The sequence below is a fragment of the Buteo buteo genome, chromosome 3 (genome assembly GCF_964188355.1).
Source record: "Buteo buteo chromosome 3, bButBut1.hap1.1, whole genome shotgun sequence".
NCBI classification, from domain to species: Eukaryota; Metazoa; Chordata; class Aves; order Accipitriformes; family Accipitridae; genus Buteo; species Buteo buteo.
The window spans coordinates 55,501,687-55,522,607 of record NC_134173.1 but is presented as its reverse complement, the minus strand read 5'-3'; the positions used below and the strand labels follow the sequence as shown (position 1 = coordinate 55,522,607).

Here is a 20,921-nt window from a genome sequence, read left to right as displayed (position 1 = left end):
CCTTCCCACCTACCGCTGCTGAACTGGTGGGATTTCCATTCCTGCATGGGGACATCGGGTCTGCTGCCGGTGGCCCATGGACACACACGTGCCCAGAATAAGCCCTGGACCGTCCAAGCTCAGAGCTTCAGCCCCAGGAGAGTTGGGAAGTGGTGTGGGCTCTGGTGTGCTGGCATTGCTCTGCCCAGGTTTACCCATGCCTGCGTGGGGAGACCGTCCCTCCTGCTCCGCCACAAGCACCGATGACCGGAGGTGAGAGACGTCCACCAGCATCTCAGCAGGGAGCCAGGAGGAAAGCAAGAGCGGGCAGCACCCAGCTCCAGCCGACACGCAGCCTCCTGCGTCTGCTGGGCATCAACACACCCAGGCAGGGGCTGCGGGAGAGGCACTGCGAGCGCTGGCGGGCAATGCCAGCGTGAACGGGCCCTGGGTGAGAAGACACCTTGGTGCTGAGCACTGTGCTGCTGGGACAGGGCCCGACCCAAAACCTGTAGAAATAGGGGAGACCAGAAGCTCCATTTCAAGGAGGGAGCTTGCTCCGGCCCTGGGAAGGATGAGCTAACGTGGCTGCAGAGCTGAGCTGCACCAAAACGGGACACAGCCACAGCTCACAGGTACGGATGCCGCTGTGAGACAGCGGAGTGGCAGCTGGCCTGGCAATGCAATTACCACGGTTAACTGTGGGGTAGTTTTTTGGCAGCTTTTTCTTATTCTGCCAATAGCGTAGTTGTTTGCAGTTGCATCTCTGGGAAGACCCTGCAGTCACACAAGCTGTTATATAAATCAGTTACTAATTTCTTCAGTGACTGAAATACCAGCCAGCCTTCGGAATGGCTCAGCTAGAGAAGCAAACCCAGTGGGGGTGAGAGGGAGGACGAGAGACCCCCCCGCCAGCCCGGCAGAGCGAGCGTGGGGTGCAGGCAGCAGGCAGCGATGGAAGCTAAGCCGAGAACAGGGTTTCCTTCCACCTGTCCAGGGCTTGTCAGCAGAAGGAAAAATTAACCCGTCCGGCATGTTTTAAGCACGGCTGTGAGCCCACAGGGCAGCTGGGTGGATGCCAAGCTGCTCCCCGCACCGACGCGCTGCTCCCCTCCTTCATGCCCAGGGAAGCCCCCGTTGGCTCTCGCTGCAGCGACCACATAAACTCTTCGTTCCTTCAGGTCCGAGCGAGGCAGGCAGGGCTGCGACCTGCCTGGGCTGAGGCAATGCCACCTCCTGCCCCTTGGGAGGAACAGCCCTGTGTACCCGCACGGGCTGGGGCCGCGTGGCTGAGGAGCACAGGGCCGTTCGCAGCAGCCTTCTGCGCTGCTCCGCTCTTTCTTTCTTGTGGAAAACACATTAATATCTTGGCTGATGCTGCTCAACGGTTTGCATGTGGCTGTGCGCCGCAGTGCTCAGCAAGGCCCTACGGCATGATGCTGCTCCCGCGGCCGGCGCTCGGAGCCGGCAGACCCGGTCCACGCCGGTGCCAGTGAAAGCAGCCGGGCTGGGCGCGCCGGGGAGGTGGGATGGCGAGGCCTCGGCATTCCACGGAAGCTGAGCCAAAGGGTCCTGGACGGCGGTGCCATGCTGCTGGGGGTCATCCGCTCGTGCTTGGAGCCTCGCGCTGTCCTTGTCCCCACGGGTCCGGGTAAGAGGACGGGACGGTTTGCCAGGCGTCCCATCCAGCCCACGTAGCCCCTGCCAAGGGCTCTCCTGGGTGCCTGCGGTGTCAGAGACCAGCTAATAACCGAGTAATCGTACAAGGTAATTACAGGGTAACTTTTGCCCTCTAAAATAAAGTGCTACCTCATAATTAGAAATAAAGAGAATGGCAATCCTAATTATTAGGCTTTCATTAGGCTGACAGAGGCACACACGGCAGTGCGAGGATTGTTTGGCGACCTGCTCTCAGTCCCCACCCACACCTCCCCGTGACGCTCCCAGGGAAGCCCGGGGCAAGCTCTCCCACTGAAAACAGTGGGTGAGACATTCATCTCCACATAAACCTCACCAAATGCCGTGCAGATCTGAGGAACAAGAGGAACCTGCCCTTGAGCATCCCTCAGACCTTGATGCCTGCTGCAATCCAACCTGCAGGCTGCTGCTGACGCTCAATCCTCAGCCACCTTAGCAGCTCGTGCATCACAATGTTCAGATAAGAATCATAAATTACACCGTGTTTCATCTGTTCACATCCTTGTGGAAGATAATCACAGCCTGGTATCTCTTTGTGCTTAAAATACTGCAGCAAATACACTGTGTTGCTCTTCCCAGCTCTCCCCGAGCAGCCTTGCCCGCGGCGTGCTGGGGAAGGGCTGCGCGGGGCCGTCTCAGGCTGCCTCTGCCCAGGTGCTGGGTACAGGTGGCTTCTGCTGCAGGTAAGGCTTAGAAGTCTCTCTGAGTTCAAGAGCACCCTTATGTCTTGCTCCTACGAATAATGAAGTGACAAAGTACTGTATTAAAAACTCCAGCCCTGGAACAACAAAAAAAGGGTGAAAACTGGGCTCTCAAAGGCCTCTCAGTTTGGGCGGGCAGCAGATTTGCCTATATTCCTTCATAAGCCTCTTTAGAGTGCGTACAAGTCCCATTTCCCCAAGCAGCCAGCGCTTCCCACCAGCAACGCCATCGTTCTCAACTGGATAAAACACACCAGAGCTCCCTGCTGAATAAAACTGCATACCCAGCCCTTAGTCTATCACAAAGCGGATCCGACGCTGCTCAACAGATGGGGCTGGACCTGCAGAGGCAACTCAGATTTCTGGGAGCCGGGCTGAGCACTTGTGGTCAGAGGAGCCTCTGTGGTTTTGCACTGCAGCACTGGGGTCTGTTTGCAATGCTGCACCGAAAACAGCCAAGCAAACCTGGGGCTGCTGCAGCGCTGCCTTCACCTCTGTGCAGGTCAGACTGCTGAAAACCAGGAAACGAGGAATTAAAGTGATAAAGTGCAAATGTCTGAGAACCAGGGAGCACTGAGTTAAGGTATGTGCCAAAGGCAGCCCTGCAAGCCAGCTCCCCATGGGGTGACCGTGTCTCACCGACCGTGTCCCCCCAGCCCTGCTCCCCTTCCCTTCCTCCCCCAGAGCACCCCCCACCCAGCCCTGATGCTCTCACACTTACTCCCTACTTAAAAGCAGCCGGGACCGACTTTACCCCATGTGTCTGAGGCTGCAATTGAGGAGCACCATGACCTGAAGTACTCTGCTCCAGTACTCAGGGAGCAGGGTTATGTTACTTGAGCCAGCTTTCCTCTTTCTCCTGGTTAATCAGTGCTAATTATTGATTGGCCTCACCCCCCCCCACTCAGAAGAAGTGAGGCAGCACTGCTCTGTCTCTACAGAGCACGTGTAACATTTGCTTTCAGAAAGCCATTAGCATCCTTTCAAAAAGCAGCCAGTTATTCTCCCCAGCATAACATCAAATCAGCATTTAAGTGAGATGGAGGGCGGCAGCGTGCCTACCAGTCGCTCTGACATCTCTGCCCAGAGCAGGACCGACGGTGACAGTGCCCAAGTGCCGCTCAGGTGTGATGGCCACATGCTGCCAAGAGCCTTGAAACCCTCTTCCCTGACCTCGTGCTGCGCTGAGGCCTCTCAGTGCGTTTAGCACCTACCACCCGGGACAGCTTTTTCCATCATCCTTCTCCTGAGGAGTGCGAGGGATTGGGAGAATGCAAATGGTATGGGGACCTGTTATTTCTACCAGGGGCTGGAGGGGCGCTGGGGAGGATGACAGGCGCTCAGCTGCCCCAAGGAAGAGGGTGGGGAGGGGGCCGGAGGCACCTACCCACCGCCGGGGAAGGAAGCGGTGGTTTTCGTCAGCAGCAGGAGGGGAAATCCAGCAAGACAGCTGCTTCGTCAGTGCCTGACCCTCCCAGGAGGCCACGTCATCTTGCTGAAAAAGGAGCTTGTGCGCTGAGAAAGTTAAAAATTGACTTGGGGTTATTCAGTTACCGGCCATGAGCTGGTAGTGGGATTACGGGCGTGAACGTGGTGGCCCCCTCAGCACCCACAGCATGGTGCACGGGGACAGGCTGCCTTTGCTCCGGCACCTCTCCTCCCCTCTGCTCCCTGGCAGTGCGGTACAGGGCACGTGCAGCTGGCAGCCCTTGAGAGGCAGCTCCAGCCAGCCAGGAGCCCTGACACCCTGCCACGGCAGCGGCAACACCGGCCTCTCCTCTGCCTCACACCCAGCCCAGCTCCGGCTCGGGGGACACGGCCACCCTGTGTGCCTGCGGAGAGAGGGGACATGGCTGGGGGATGAACTGGTGGGAGCAGGCTGAGGCTTAGTTCAGTTATTCCCATCCAACTGGGAGTGATCTTGGACATCCCTCCAGGGCTCTATATGGTTTGGAGGTGAGGCTGTCCTCAGGTGCCCTCATCTTGCACATTTTAACACAGAAAAAAGAGCACCCCCCCACCCTGTGCCACAAGAAAAGGGATGGCAGGACCCCAAGAGACCTCAGCCCGCCCTGAGCAGAGGGGCAGCACTGCCAGGAAAATAAAGTGAGTTATAAGGTGCAGCAGCATTCTCCCTTGCTCCATGAGCGTTGCAGGACATGACCATTTTGAGATCAGCAAAAGTTGATCAGCAGTTCTAGACAACCTTCCCTGTTCTCCTGTTACCTTCTTTTTAAAACCTCTGAAGCGTGCGAGGCAGCAGGGAGGAAGCCAGAGAAGCAGTAAAGGCTGTGATCTCAGATCTGTGTGCCATCGATTCGTTGCTCACAGAATGGCGTGGCAATTAACTGTCTAAAAAGTGGAGCATGAAGGAGAGCTCAAGGAAGGAGCAATCAGCTTTTTCACATAAAATAAGCCGTCCTGGACTGCTGTGGTCACCTACGTGGTACAAGACATCACAGGACAAAACGTTGGGAGAGACAACTTAAAGTGCCTTTTAAGTCGCATACCCCAAATACGACTTTCCACCCCACGTTGTTTTGGGGGGACAAGCCGCCCAGATCTGCAGGGAAAATTCTGCAGCTTCCAAGAGAAAGGACCTCTCGGGATGTAGGCTTGTAATCAGCAGCTTGAATTCAGCCTGTCAAACAAACATGAGTTAGATTCAGGCTAAAGTAGCAGTTGTACAGGTGAAATAAGAGGGGTCTCCAGATCCACACAGCTTGAACTTTGGGGGAAGCTGAGCCCATCCTCACACGTTCAGTCCTGAGATACTGTGAAGTGGGGACTAGCAGCAAATTTTGGACATGAATGAGATGTTTCCAGAAACATACGCGATTTTTGAGATCCCAGCTTCTGGTTCAAGCCCACCTGTAATTCATAGTTCTGCTTTTCAAAAGAGAAGGCATTGTTTTCGGGCAGAGTGACGGACTGGAACAGCTTCAGGTTCAGCAACAGACCTTGCATGAATATAGGCACACTTCCAGTGACCTCATTTTTCAGGACTGCCCTCTCTCCTTGTCCTCGGTGGATGGTCCTCCTCTGAATATCCATTGGCTCACTGTTTACCTCCCTCTTCTTAAGGCTTTGAATCTGAAGCACCAGTTAGGACATATACCACCTGCAAGAGCATATTGCTGTGGCAAAGCCTATGAAACTGCAGGGACTGTTAGTTAGCTTTAAGGCTCTCGCACCAACCTTCTGTAAATGGTTTCACAGGGCTGTAATTCTCCATTCAGCTCTCCAGGCAAGCTCCTGCAGATAGGATCTCATTCCCTTCCAGATTGTTACTGGATTTTAGAGAAATGTTTTGATCTCTGTTGCTGCCAGAGAAACTAATGACTAGACAGGTCTATCTGGCAGGCTCTGTCATACAGCGCACCGAGCGCTCCAGCCTCAGTCCAGCAAAGTGACAATGTGCCCCAAATAAAGCACATGAAGATTCCCACAGAAGTCAGCGTAAGGGGCCAGCACCCTCTGGATCAGGCCACCAGCAACCCATGAAGGAGAAGCCACCAAATGGCAAATACTGCCATCACTGGATATGGCTCTTCAGAGTGATGGTGTGGTGAGTTGTGGGCAGCTCCCAGTCCATACACCTCTGGTCTGTAACACTGGCTTTCACTGCAAACATTTTAAGTTGCTCCAATATGTGCCTCACCCTTCTTATTTATAGGAATTAGTGAGGCATTTCATGAAAAAAAAGGGGATTCCTGTTAGAGCAAGGAAATGATGACAAAGCAAGAGATATCGGTGGTAAAAAAAAAATAATACAGCTTGCTTAGCAAAACAGCTATCCTATTATCTCATCAACATGGCACAGACGAGACATTATAAATAGCAGCAGTGGTAGTGCCTGGGAGTTGCATCTTGGCACTGCTGCTTCTGGCCACCTCTTTCTGGCTCCCATTCACGGTGACGTACGAGGGCAGGGATAGCAGCTAGAGGGAAAATCCCCGTCAGCTCTCTGACCCCATGCTCCGGCAGGGCAGGCCCCGAGCCGAGCACTTGCAGGGGACACAGCAGGCAGGCGTACCACTGACACTTGATCCTAGTCGAAATAGCAGTGGAGAACAAGGCTCTTTTGTTAGGAAACGCAGATTTTCTCAGTGCAACTAACTGAAAAGCACAAGGGGCAGAGCCCGGAGGTGGAGAAAGTAATTGTTTTTAGCTGGTTGTCCTGATACTTGAGATGATGGTGTAAAATGCAGCCTTGGCTATGATAATCCCTGTTCACAGCTGGAAGAAAGGCTTTGTGCCATTACTACAATATTGGACTAAAGAAAGGCAGAAGGAGAGCCTCTGTGGGCTGGCTCTCACACCAAAGCTGGGAATGGAGGGTATCATCTATTAATTTCTATTGGGAGGGCTTCATTAAGAGTGTAACTATGTTTATGGAGGACAGTGAAGGAAACAGCCTGTGCACCATCCTACTGCTTGCATATTTTTTCAAATAAGTTGGAGACATGGATGTATACGTGTACTTCATTGCATGACCCTCACGATATGGGACACACATGGACCCCCCAGACCAAGCCTGGTATTCCGGAGTGGTTGCAATGGGCTCCTATCTTCTTCTGGGTCTCAGACTAGCACATAGCACTGGTGGCATGAGCAGCAGATCAGTCCCAACTGACAGTTCAGCTGACGGACAGTAACTTGGGACCTCTGGTAATCTGAAATATGTCACCTTGTTCAGGGTCAGGCCAAGCTCAGCAGGTGGGAACTTAGATATAAGGAAGAAATTTTTTACAATGAGGGTGGTGAAACACTGGAACAGGTTGCCCAGAGAGGGCAACCAGAGAGGCCCCATCCCTGGAAACATTCAAGGTCAGGCTGGATGGGGATCTGAGTAACCTGATCTAGTAGAAGATGTCCCTGCTCACTGCAGGGAGGTTGGACTAGATGACCTTTAAAGGTCACTTCCAACCTAAACTATTCTATGATTCTACTCTGATTCTAACTTGCTAACTTAACTTGACTGCTTCAAATTCTGTGTCCCTAGCCTAAGATCAGTATTTAGCTAAGATACTCACTCCTGGCTCCACAACCAAGGCAAACTTCATCCCCACCACCTCCGTGAGGGTCATCTGCACAGGGCATAAAGACTGTACCATGTCGACTGAGTGAAAAGTGCTGAGCACATCTCCTCCAGCCCACTACAGCTGTGGGCATATGGAGCAGGACTCCAACAGTGTAACCCCATCTGAAGCAGGGTCTGGCCATCACAGTGCTGGCTGGTCGCCTGCCACTCCAGAAAAGAAAGGGTAACTGGGCTAAAAATATAGGACAGAGCTTATTTCCAATGGATGCCCTCGCTGACATGTTAGTTGTGATACCTACTGATGTTCAGTATGGAAATCATCCTTGGGTGTGGGCGCATGGCACACTCCAGTTCACAATGTGCTCCAGCCCCTTGATGTCGTGGGATGTTCTGCACCAAATACAAGACCAAACTCAGACCCCTCTGCTCCCATTTGTCTTCAAAGCTGATTTCCTCAGTGACTGAGAAAGAAATCATGCAGAAACTCCACAATGACAAGAAACGCTTAAAAAACAGGCTGTGGCTCAAAACCACTGGCCTGGTAGCTGCTTGCAGGTAGAGGGCTGGGGCACGGGAAGCCGTGACGGGCTCCGAGAGCTGGTGGTCCATGTTCTGCAACCATGTCCTGGCCAAAAATCTCTGTGCCAGCAGAGAGTGGGGCAGTGACCAAGGGGCTCCAAACAACCCGTGCAAACAGCCAGGGATCTGGCAGGAAGCTGAGCAAGAGGCAATCCAATAATGAGATTAAAAAAACAAAAGAGGTAAGTCACAGAACATGAAACTCTTGGGTGGGGTTTTTCTTCTGACTATCTTGCAAAGGGGAAACGGAGGATGAAAAGAAGTGATTTGCAGATGCCTATGGTGTGAGCAGAGCAAGGGGAGGAAAGGCAGGCTGCAGAGAGCCTCACCACCAGGAGCAGCGCTGGCAGTGAGCAGAGCGAGGGGTTTCACCCACCCGGGCAGCTGGGTTCAGTTCTCCCCATGGCCCTTTGGCTAGCATCAAGTACTTTCTGCAGGTTGCTCAAGGTGCTTGCAGATGGCCCGAGACTCTGCCCTGCCTGCACTATGTGCTGGCAGCCTGTTGCCTTAGCCAGGACTCAGTATCTCCTGAAAAATCTCCTTCCACCATGTTTTTTTCCCCTGTGGTGCAGCTGGAGGATAGTGTGGAAGGAGTGCAGGGTGCCTGGCTGCTCTGACTTGCTCTGTTTAGAGTAATGGCAAACTCTTTCCTTCAGGGAAGGGAGTCACACAATCAGCTGCATATTCCTGCCTTCTGTGGTTTCTCACCATACAACCCTGCTTTCTGATAAACCAAGTGATATATACCAGAGCCCTGGTTTGCTCCCTGGCAGTGGGAATTAGTGGGTAAGTCCTGGCTATAAAAATGCTGGCTTTCATGGGGGGCCTGAGATAAGAACAAAGGTAGAAAGGGGATAGGCAGGAAAATCCAAGTGCTGAGATGGGCAACAGGTATGGGTAATTGGACATTGGGTACAACGTGGAGGTAAATCCCTTTCCAAGATAACAAAATGCAGAAGAGAAAGCCTTTCATCAGGGTGCTCTCCAGCCCCAAATAGCCACCGTTTGGCTACAGTGGCAGAAGGCTTCATCTACCATGAAGAACTGAAGGTGGGGCAAACACATAGAATTATACAGAAAATCAGGAAAGCCAAAGCTAATTAGCAGCAGAGCTTCCTGTGGGCTACTCCGTGTTTGGACACTTGTGTCTTACTGGGGTTGGTTCTTCTGGAGCAGAATACAGGATTGTTTTCACCCTCAAAATCAACAGGATTACTCAGAAAGTGAGAATGAAGAGCCCTGGGAAGCCAGCCCTGTTTTTCAGCTCCACATTCCTGTAGCCCAAGGGTAGCTGTGGATACTTCTCCTAAGCAGCTGCTCTCCTTAGTTTCTGTGGCAATTTTTGTGATGACTTCCACCTGGATTTGGGGACGTTTTGGGTTATAATCTGGCAACATCCTGGATGTGCTCCTGTAGAGAAATTGAGCTGTTAAGCCTGAACTGCCCAGCCAGGTCTTATGAAGATGGGGAGGGGGATTGCTTTTATGCAAAACAGCTAAGCCAGCAAACTTGGGGTTGACGATCAGTAACCTGGCTGTAGCGGCACTGTTGCAGGAGGTGGAGTTTGTTGTTATCCTTTTCACTCCAGGGACGCTGTGCCGCTGCCATGCAAAGCTGGCTGCAGCACTAGGGAGCACGGGGACTGTTGAACTAAACCCGGTGTAAGCCCCATGGGGCAGTGCTGTCAGAAAAGACTCAGAGGAGTTAGAGCTCACCTGGTCCTCCCTGTTCAGCTATGCAAGCATCAGCGCCCTCGGGCTTTGTACTTTGCTAACACAATATGGAAGATGATTTTGGATCACTGTGCTTACTGCAGATCCCTTGGGAGTCTGCCAGCGCGCCATACTGATACCTGCTTATTCATGCCCATGCAGCACGCACCATAGGCAAAGAGCACGAAAGCAGCAGCAGCAGAGCTGGAAGGTGCAGCTGGATGAAATAGGCTAGTTCTTCTGGAGAAAAATACCTGGCACAAAAAAAAAAAAAACCCAAACCTAGTAGTAACCAGTCTATATCCATGTGTAAGTCAGACGCTTGTGACTATCAAGGCCCTGTTGTCTGCCTTTACACTTCTGCCTATTCAAATCACAGTGCATGTTCCTGAAGACTTTCACACTCAAGTCTTCTGAAGTACCTGAGCATCCCTGCTCTCAGCACTGGGGCATCTGACCTGTGGTAGACCTTCACACCTTGCAAGAGGTACAGCCCAGGCAGAGAGCAGGGGAAGGTGGCAGCAGCAGATTCCCATGAGGTGAAGATCTGCACCTGGACGGCTGTCCCTGTGCCAGCTGGACATCTCCGGTGCTGCACGCCCACCCCTGTGCCACGTTTGGCAGAGGTTCCAGGCGTCTCTGTGCCACAGAATGCATCTATGTGACTCAGCCTCTGGCACCCTGCAATTGCCAGAGCCATTCACTACTTTTCCGAGCTCTGGATTCATTTTTAGTCTGCATTTCATAAAGGCAAGAGACTTGTATAATCCCGAGGCCTGTCTGCCTGTTTTTTCCCAGTGTCCCCAGGTAACCTTGACCAAATTTAGCCAAGATGCCTCATATATACTAGAGTTCCTGTAAATTTAATGACAACTGGTGGCTGGGTAGAGAAGAGACACCCATATCAGTGACCCTGTCCATGGGAAGGGAGGCCGAGCTCACCTGGTAGGAGCTCAGTTTGATGGCAGAGGACATGCCACGCAGCACATGCACCAGCCACCCCTCAGCATGCGGGCACAGCTGGGGTGGCCACGCCACCGCCTGCCTCTGGCCCAGCGGTGGCATCACTGGCAGCGAGATTTAGTGGGCCGGGCAGCTCAGGGGAGGTTGGGAGCCTGGTTTTATCTGTTCCACTGCTCAACAGCTTGTTTCCTGATGCTTTCAAAAAGTAGCAGCGCATGAAACACAGTTCCTTTTCCTATGTTCATATGATATTTCTTTAGATTGTTTTTGCAATGACATTTTTAGTAGCCATTTCTATTTCAGTTTCCTCTCTTTGGGTTTAACTGCGCTTATGCTACTGGAGGTAAGAACCACTGGCTATTTAACGGTTCACCTTTCATTTTAAGCAGTCACATTTAGAGTATCCCTTGTCCCTTGCCACATCCTCAATGGCTGACAGCTAACGTCCTGTGCTTGTTCAGTGGGCTCCGTCATTTGTACAGATAGAGCAAGTACAGACCTGGGTGAAGGCTGCATGCGAGTGTAGCAGGAACCGGGATGGAAGAGTTTGCCTCAGAGCAGCCCAGGATGCTCCTCAGACTATGCAGGCCAAGCAAAGAGAGAATCATAGCCATTTTTAAAGTCCTAGCTTTGAGCTAAGCCTGCAGTGCTGGGCTAGATGTAATCCCCTCCATGCTCCCTTTCTTCCAGTCCCTTTTTGAATGCGTTATACAGAGCCCTGATGTCGTGCTTTGCCTCCCCCTTCTCCCCCCAGCCCTCGGCTCAGTGTGGCGCAGAGCATGCGCTGCACCCCATCACACCCACAGGCACCCAGTCCTGGCCAAGGCTAAGCGAGGCTGACATCGCAACAGACAGCTGGTGACTCGCTTCTCTGGGTCAAGTCACCTGTGTCTGGCTCTCTCACTACATTCACCGCACATGTAAGATGGGGAAGGAGGTTCTCACCCAGCATTTGCCAGGAGGCTCTCAAGGGAGCTTGAGTGAGAACAAAATGCCATTGCAACTAAGGGTTTGGTATTTCTCACTAAAACGGCCATAAGCTGGGCAGCTGCATGGAAGGTTATGGATGGACACTGAGGTATGGATGCTTAGAGCAGGGTGAACATTTCTAGAACGCAGAAAAGTACCGAAACATTCAGATGCCGCTAAGCCACCCACAAGCAGAACCTGCCACGGGCTCCAGCAGCCAGCGCTTTTGCTCTGCTCCTCTGCAGGGATGACTGGGACTCAAGCAGTCCCAGGTCAACACATGCTTGAAAATAACAGTCTATCTGCTTCAGCTCCCCAGTGTCAAGGTAAGGCAGTGAGTCTTTGTCTTTCCTAGGAAGGGTGGGGAATTTGTACAGTGTTACATCATTTGCTAATTTAAGCTTTACCTGACATTTTGTTACCTGCCTCTCAGGGCTGCAGGTGACTGGACTGGTTTGACTCCCATACCAGGGGGAGCAGAGTCCCTCTCAGCTGGGAGGAGAAGCTGTTGAGGGGCAAGGACCACCCCCAGCAGGGCCCCTTGGCCCTGTGGTTATCTCAGTGGGTAGGAGAGCTCCTGCTCCATTTCCAGCCCAGCTCTTCTCTTTCCTCCTCTCACTGACTTTGTTTCTTTGCAGACTCGTACAAAGCTCAAAGGGAAAAAAGCTAACCTGGTAAGAAGGATGGAGGCAGCTCTAGGAGCCTGAACTGATGCCCTTAGAAGACAAAAAAATGAAGCATGTTTTATCTAACACTGATGACATGGCAGCATTGGGAGGTGAATTTGGGCCTTCAGGGAGACCAAGGTGCTTAGCCAGAGACCCACCATCTATCTTCCATACCAGTTGGGCCCTTCTGTGATGAAAAAGGGGACAGGAGCCAAACATATTGGACGTTAAATCCTGCCCTAGGCACCTCTTACAGCTCTCAGTGAAACCCCCCTTGCTCTGGAGGAGGGTCTGCTCCCCCTCCTCTGGGCAGTCATTGAAATCCTCTTCCCATCAGATCACTTCCCAGCCCCAGGGCCTGAAGTGCCTCTTGACACATCATCTCTTTCTTCAGTCCCTTCACCAACACTCAGCCCTTTCGCCTTTCTCCTTCCCTTCCACTCTCCCCCCTTTTTTGGGTAAAACAGGGTGACCAAACAATTAGTGCTAATTATTCCTCCAGAATTGTGCTGCAAAGGACATAGTTTCACAGGAGGCAGTAAGGCCAATTAACACTTTATCAGCACTGAACAGTCTGCCTTTGTCCCTGGGCCACACACCCTGCTGCTTATCTTGTGTCAGCTCTGACTCTGGGAGCGGATTTAAGTCACTCAAACATCCCAGATGAACTCATTGCAAAAAATAAAAACCAACCCTACAACCAACCAGCCCTTAAGAGGGAAGTGGTCAGGCCTGCATGGGCTGGAGAAGGGGAAAAAGCCGTGAGGACAAGGAAAGAAGGGAGCAGGTAAAGGGGAATGGTCCGTTCTCCTCTCAGTGGCAACAAGTCACTGGGTATGTTCAGCTGCTGGTGGAACCACAAACAGTCGGTCAGTGCCCTCTAAAGGATGGCTGGGCAGGGCCACGCTCCCAATCTCCAAAAACACCAGGTTTGGCCATGTTGTATCCCAACTGTAACCCAAAATGCAACAGAAGCCACAGACACCAACAAACGCATCTGAACCGAACAGTTATTATGGTATGTAACAGTGGCAGTACCTTACTTCCCACCCCTTACAGGTAAGAGCATTATTATAAGGCAATTATTAATTGCCAGTATGATCCCTTTGAACTGAGAAAAAAACTCTGCTTGTGGTGTCAGTGGTGGAGAGGGGAAGAGTGTCAGCTTTGGCCAGAAAGCCCATGTCATGCTATGGGCAAGCTGTCTGGCTCCTTTCACAAGTGAGGGCCACAGTTTGATGATAAAATAAATTGAGCTGTAATGTCCCAAAATTGGGTTAAAGCAGTGTGTGACATGAAGCACTCACTGATATAAACTCCTTGTGGTGGATCACATTTGTCCAATTGTGATGGTTTTACTTCATACTAGCAGGGCTTTATGCAGGTTCTGTCATCATGTGTCCAGGCCAGGGTTTCATGGCACCTTGTACAGCTACCTTGGAGGTTTTGTCATCTGTTCCTTTTTAGTCTCCAACTGCCCCTTTATCCTCAGTGTCACCAGCTTCAAATGCAGATCATTTCAATCCTGTTTGCTACCTTCTCTCTGCTATATGCAGGTCTTTTCCTGCCTCAGATCTCAGGTCTTGTGTCTGACTCCTCCAGAAGATGTTTGCCCACACCCTCCAGCAACTGAGGCAACGGTTTCAAGTCACCCTGGAAAGGTGAGCACAGCACAGAAATTGTGCTGGCAGTGGGAGAGGGGAGCCTGGCAAGCAGATCTGCAAGGTCCTTAGGTGGGTGCAGCATTGTGGAGCCGATAGGCATGGACCAAGGTGAGGAGTGAGCATCCAATCAAGCCAGCACAGACTCAACGGGAGCTCATTCAAGTATGACCCTCATTTTGAGGGTCCCATAAGGGCTTATCGTCACCAGCCAACTCCTCACGTTGTGCACAAGCTGCGTCTTCACGCCCTGCACAAGCCTTCCTCAGCAGGCATCCTTCCCATGCCACGCTGCCGCTGCAGACCCACCCCCAGCACGGCAGTACCAGGCTGCAGGAGGCACTGCACGGCCCTGCAGAGAGACCAGTCCAGCCCTGCCACCATGGCAGCCACCCTGCCTGCCTCTGTCCTCTCCCTGCCTCAGTTTCATGCAGGTCTGTGAATCATATTCTACTTCAGTTTCCTTTTGCCTTTTGTTTTTCCTCTTTGTACTTCATTTTCAAACAGTCCTTGCACTCTTCTTTGGCTCACCATGTGAACTGAGGTAATTAGTTACAGGCTGCCAGGGCCTGCAGGGCTGCGCTAGAGGAGCTGCAGGCTGACATTTCAGAGCCAGCAGGGTTTCAGCACTGGGTTAGAAAATGCCAGGCCACTGATTCAAAGGCAGCAGGACTACGATAAAATGGTTAAAGGGCCCGGACTGAGACCTGTGAGAAAAGTTTAGGGGAAAAGCATCATCCATGGAGTAAGAAACACAGAAATATGTCCTGCATTTGGGCAATCTGAAGTCATAGTGAACAGCTAAAGGACTTTACATAAAAGAAACTGGCCAAAGCATCCTTTGCAATTTGGTCCTTCCAGTTCTCCTGGCAAATGAATGAACTGCAGCTGGTCCAGTGAAGGTCCATGTTTTCTCTCAGGCAACACACTTATGCTACTACCATCAGCCTTTTGCAAAGGGAATATACACACAAAACCCCCATAACACAAAAGGGCTGGCACCCCAATCATGCACGCAGTGTGCACGTGGCAGAGCAATAGGAGCTTGCTCTGGAATAGGGAGCGGCAGGCAGACTGGCACGTACTGGCACAAAAATCACTATCATGTATACGTGCTAATTCAGCAATGCCCATCCAAAACAGACTACCTGTTTGTGCCAGAGCTCACTCCTTTCTGACCCACTCACTGAGCCAGCACCACAAGACCAGTATGAACACTTTCCAATGCATACCCTGCAACAGAGACATGGCTTTGTTAGGAGAAAAGTAGTCGGGGGGGTGGGGGTTGGAAGCAAAGAAAAAAAACATTCTGCGCTTCCACTGGGGATACAACAAGAAGGAACTGCAAAAGTGGGAACTTGGGTCAGATATTAGGAAAATAATTTCCAAGTTAAGGAGAGTAATTCCCCGGAATAGACTGCCTTAGAGATTACTGCGCTGCCATCCTTGGAGGATTTCTACGAAAAAGCTTGAAGAAACTCGGTCGGGATGATAGTGTTCTCTCTTGGGGAAAGAATGGACTAGGACACTTACCATGCTTCCTTCTGGTCTCTTCTTTTCTCCCCACAATTCTGCATCTTTAACAGTCTACAATTTGTCATAATCTAGGTGCATGCATAGAAATATGGTAATAACTCTGTTTCGTCAAGTATACAACACTTACCAGTCACTGTGTGGCACTTCAGGGACACTCAGGAACAGCAGCATGATACTCAAATGTTTTTGCTTGAAGTACTTTGGCTCTTAAGGAAGAAATACTGTAGCTATTGATGAAGGGAGCAAGCCTCAGAGTTAAGCAATGCTGACTCTAGCTAGTAAACTGCAGGGGAAGAAAGAAACACTAATCTGCTTTTCACAATACCTTAATTTTGTGGTTTCTAAGCGAGGGGGTGGACTGCATCTGGCAGAGGAGGCCAGTGAAACGGAGCAGAGGAGGTGGCTGTATTAGGGACAGGGACGGAGCAGCACAAAGTTCACTCTCAGGGAAGGAAGAAAGGGTGAGAGACAAGAACCGGCAGGAGACCCGGAACAGTTGAGTCTGTCCCGCAGGGCAGCTGGTGACAGCCAGGCACAGACTCCCCCTGCTCCTGCACTGCAGTGTCCCTCTCCTCCAAACAGAGCCTTTCCAGAGCAGGTCCATGCCCAGCCCCAGACCCCGCTTCAGGACCCCTTCCTCTGCCCATCCATCTTTCCAACGCTGATAGCATCTCCCAAGGCTCACCACTTAGCCAGTTCTTAGACTGAGGAGGGGGAGAGAGAGTATACTCTTGAGGAGATATGAGGGGAAAAGTGCTGCAATAATCCTGACCAAACTCACCTCAGCACCTTCCCATTCCCTCAGCTGCACTTGGCCTTGAAGAAAACAATCCCACCGCACAAACCTGTTACTTTGTTTGCTTCAGGCACATTATGAAGTAATTAACTATTACCTTTCTCCTGTCATGACTGCCTGAGAATGACACTTCTTTCCTTGTTTGTTGCCAAAGTGACTTCTCCTTCACAAGTTCAGTAAAGGAAACAGACATACGGTTCTTTGTATGAGTGAAGAATACTCAAAGAGCCCCAAAAATAAGAAAGCAAAACTGCTTTTGCCCACATGCAAGTAGATTCAAAATACAGAGCTCTGAGGTCTTGATGTAGGGGTTTTTTCCTTTTTTCTATTTATTAAACAAATTACTCAGAATTTGGGATTGGCTCTGCTCAAAAGATTATCTAGCACTGAAAAGCCTATCTGGACCAAATAGGCTACCAAAAGCAAACAGTGTTATCAGCTAGGCACTCAGTTTAAAGAAACCGGCACTCCCCTTCAAAAGGTACATGTTCTTCCTTATCTCTTTAACACAGACCATCAAGGTTTTAGCTTTCACAATGCAATTTTAGCATATGGCATTGCTCTGTAGCTAAACAGAAAAGGAAAACGCTGAGATGTGAAAAAGATCATGCAGTTCCTGAACTCAGAAACACAGCATGTGTATTCTGAACAATAAAACTTCCTTTTTTTAATCAACTATCAGCTGCATTAATTTACAAAAAAAAAATTATCTTCAATATTAGCACTTTTCAGATACAATTTAAAAATGCTTCCTGTGGCTAACTACAAAGCTGGGTTTGCATAATTTCAAGCAGTTTAGTGCAATCCATCGTGTATCAAAAAGTCATAATTCCTAGGCAACAGATATGAAATGTACTGAAGTCTGAACACATTTCAATAACTTCCCTATTTCCATGAGAGCCTAGACCAAAAAAAAAACCAACAATTGCATTCACAAATCATAATACCACTGGCACAAAAGAAAAATCTTGTATCTGCTTAGAGCTTTAAGTTACAAAGGATCTTTATTTAACTTTGGTAGTGCTTACATTTAGAAAACACATACCTGTGTAGTCTAAAATAGTAATCAATTGCTGTTAGTGGAAAATACTGTGTAAACTTCGCTCTTTTTCCTATTTGGTAGTTCTATTAACATTTAGCTGAACGGAGGCAACACGTCCATCAGGTAAGTCGTCTTATCTGGATTGCAAAATACTTCAAAGATTTATAATTAAAGAATTATTACCTCTCATTCAATTCCTGTTTGTCAGCTTCAGGGAACCTAAGCCAAAGGTAACACCGAGTTACATCTTCCAGCTAAATCTCAAGCCTGTAGTTTCAAAAAAATCAGTTTCTGTTAAGAAGGCTAACTTCTAGGCCCAGCCACACATGCATAACACCTGCAGTGACAGGGCATATGCTGGGTCCAGGCAATAAGCACAGCTGACGAGACACGCCTGTACTACAGCAAGTTTTATCAGCCACCATGTAGAACTTGAGAGCAGCAGAGCTAAAATGGACCTTGGAGAGACCCAGATGAGAATATCGGGTAACAGTCAACAAGGGCTCTCCTGCCACGATCCCTTCCGGACCCCAAAACTCACTTGGGGCTCTACACTGCAGTTCTGGGTGGGCAATCAGCAGAACCAAGCAGGCAAACATCTTTTATGAGATTTAATCCTAAATGACTAGCAGAATTTGCCAGTACCAGAATTTAAAGCTTAATGCAAGTCATCTGCCTCAACCACAAACCCATCCTTTCTTGTTGCCTTAAAAACATTTAGGCCACATCTTGAAAAGTAACTCTAGTATGTTTGTTATAGGAGGAGGGCAAGATAATTGAAGGGGTTTTCTCTTATAAAGGATATCTAAATTTCCCATTTAACACTTTGTGACAGTATGGGGGCGCAGGGAGAGTAGACAGCAAAACTTTTACTAACCGTTACATCCTTACTTTGAGTCAAAACAAAAGGAGTGCAACCTATGAGGACAAGACCCAAGCAGCATATTATTTTGCCAAAAGAAGAAATACTAGACATGTTTAATTAGAAAGCTCCAGTGCTTTTGAACAGTGATTTGAACTTTTCTGGATATCCATCTGAGGTTAAGAGTGCATTTTTACTGACCTAATAGCATTCAGTGTCAGAAAACTCTGAAGTCATACATTGTTAAGAGGCTAACAACAAGATCACCGAAAAGTCCTCTCTGCTGAACAAAACTCGCAAATTGTTTGTTGGGTTTTTTTTTAAATTGGGCAAGAGAGAAGAAATGCCCTACCATGCTCTGGGCTCTTTCTTGCCATCATCCAGGAGTGCTGAGGACAGAAACAGAGTCACCTAACTCGCATGAAAGAGCAAGAACACACCTAGGCGAGAAGAAACATGTAAGAATATGCCCTGGTGCCAATGACAGAGAAGGGCAAAAGAACAGCAGTATGAAAAATGACAGTCTGGGGAAAGGAGATGTGCTGAAGAACAGAACCGGGTAAGGAAGGGAGAGAGCAGAAACAGTACATAAGACATCCTAGGGAGGGCATTATAAACCTGTATTTAAACTAGAGATATGGGGGGGGGGGGGGGGGGGGAGAGTCCTACAAAAATCACAGTTTAAATTTTAACAAACACATCAAGCTTCACTGTAAGATACGGCTGACTCTGGCCATTTGCTTTACTCATCTGACAGAAGTAACCATTGCTATAGCAGGGCCAGCAGAAGAGGACATGTTCATTTGTCAGCTGCTTCAAATGCAAAGTCAGTACCTCAGTCTAAAACACCAGTGCAGGGTGGGGGTTGAACGAAGATGTCATACTTTGCCATCAAACAGATGGGGAGATGCCAGTTCTGCCGTGGGTTTGGTGACCTCCAACAAGAGGCAGTAAAATTGCAGCAGCTGCTGAATGCAAGTGGAATCCTTCTGAAGTGACAGCAAAATTCCACAAGTACTCCCTCCTACGGCTCTATTTAAACCCGAGACGGCAAATGCTGGAGAAAGAAAAATAAAACAAAATATGAAAGATAAAACAAGAAAATAAAACAAGATAAGAAAATGCAGACAATTCTTCCTCTTTCTGTTGAAACTATATAAAAAAACCAAACAAACCAACCAACCCCACACAGAAGAAAAACTACATTAAACATAAGAGGGCTGTTATCTCCAAGACTTCTGCAAATCTAAGATCTGGCTTCTTGCCTTACATTTGTACTAATTTGTTTAGCAGGAATGAAACACATTTGATTTGATTCTAGTCTTTTGTGAGAATCTGAAACACATTTAATTAGTTGGTAATAAAAAACCCATAAAATTCTAAAAGATAGAAAAATACTTTCCTTTTTTGTGGAAGGCTTCAATTTTTTAGGACTGGAGAAGCTAGCTAAAAATAAACCAGCGGCATGCTTGTCACAGGTTTTCTAAAATCCACAGGATTGCTTCTTCTCTCTGAAAAATTATTTATATGGCACAAGTCACGATACTCATTTGACAAGCTTCTAATGGGACCTTATTGCATTATATCACGCCCCTCAAACTTCCTAGAATAATGGCAGATGCCTTACACACATTAAAGCTACACAAAGATGGTCACCTAATTTCTGGTACTGTTCGACCTACAACTGAAACTTCAATGTCTTAACACAAGGTACAGCAACAAAATACATTAAACTTAAGGAACAACCAGAGCAGAACCCAAACGCTGTTTCTGCTAAAACCAGCTTTGCCAGTCTACCGACAATACTCCTCCTGGAGGTGCAGCTTCAAATTTTCCTCCAGTCTTGAGCAAAACCCACCATACCGACAAGGCGGCGTTCTGGTTTGCACAGCTCGGGGGGTTAACTGAAGGCATCGCTGGGCCCCTCAGGAGCCAGCAGCTACGCCCGCAAAGCTCGTGAGCTGGGGTGCGAGCACAGCGAGCCCGTCAGGTGGTGTTACCGGACGCCCGAGTCAGCCCTGACAAAAACAAACTAACCTCCGACCGGAGGCCGAGCCTGTGCGCCGGCAGGAGGAAGCTCTCGCTAACTTTGAACAGCACGGCTGCGGCCGCGAGGACTAAGCCCCCCCCTCCCCCGCCCCGGCAGAGGCACGGCGCCGGGAAGCACCGGCGGGTCCCCGAGAGGCACCGACAAGCCGCCACAGGGAGGCAGGACGCCCGTTCCTCCCCCCCCCCCGGCAGCCTGAAACCCTCACACGGAAGGGGGTGGGGGGTTGGTGTGAAGGGGACGGAGGCCCGGGCAGGCCCGGCCATGCCGAAGCGCCGCCCCGCAGCGCGAGGCCCCGACGTGCCGCCGCCACCGCCCCCCGGGCGGGAGCGCCACCTCCGCGCTGCCCCCCCCCCCCGCGGCGGAAGCAGCCCTCCCGCGCATGCGCCGCGGGCCGGGCCGGCACGCGACCTTCCTTGCCCGCCCGCGCGCGCCGCTGGCGGCGGCGCCGCCGCCGCCGCTTGCGCCCGCCCGCTCCCCGCGCGGGGCGGGGCGGGGCGGGGCGCACGCGCACGGCCTCTAACCCCTCCCGCCCTCCCTCGCTCACCGTTGATCCCGCTCAGTGCGCACGCGCCCTTTGACCCGGCCGGCTCCCCTCCTCCCCCGCCCGTCCCCGCGCACATGTGCTCTCGCGCCAGCGCCTGCGCCCTGGCGCCGAGCCCCC

At 50.5% G+C, this 20,921-nt stretch overlaps 1 long non-coding RNA gene across 1 annotated transcript; it reads right to left on the bottom strand.

Annotated features, from left to right (window-relative positions):
• Nucleotides 1–1,050: 1,050 nt before the first annotated feature.
• LOC142029218 (uncharacterized) lies at nt 1,051–7,253 on the bottom strand. The gene is made up of 3 exons (XR_012649872.1): nt 4,605–7,253; nt 3,766–3,893; nt 1,051–2,410 (listed from the first exon to the last, which is right to left on the bottom strand). It is a non-coding gene; the product is annotated as an uncharacterized LOC142029218 (long non-coding RNA).
• Between the last annotated feature and the right edge of the window lie 13,668 nt (nt 7,254–20,921).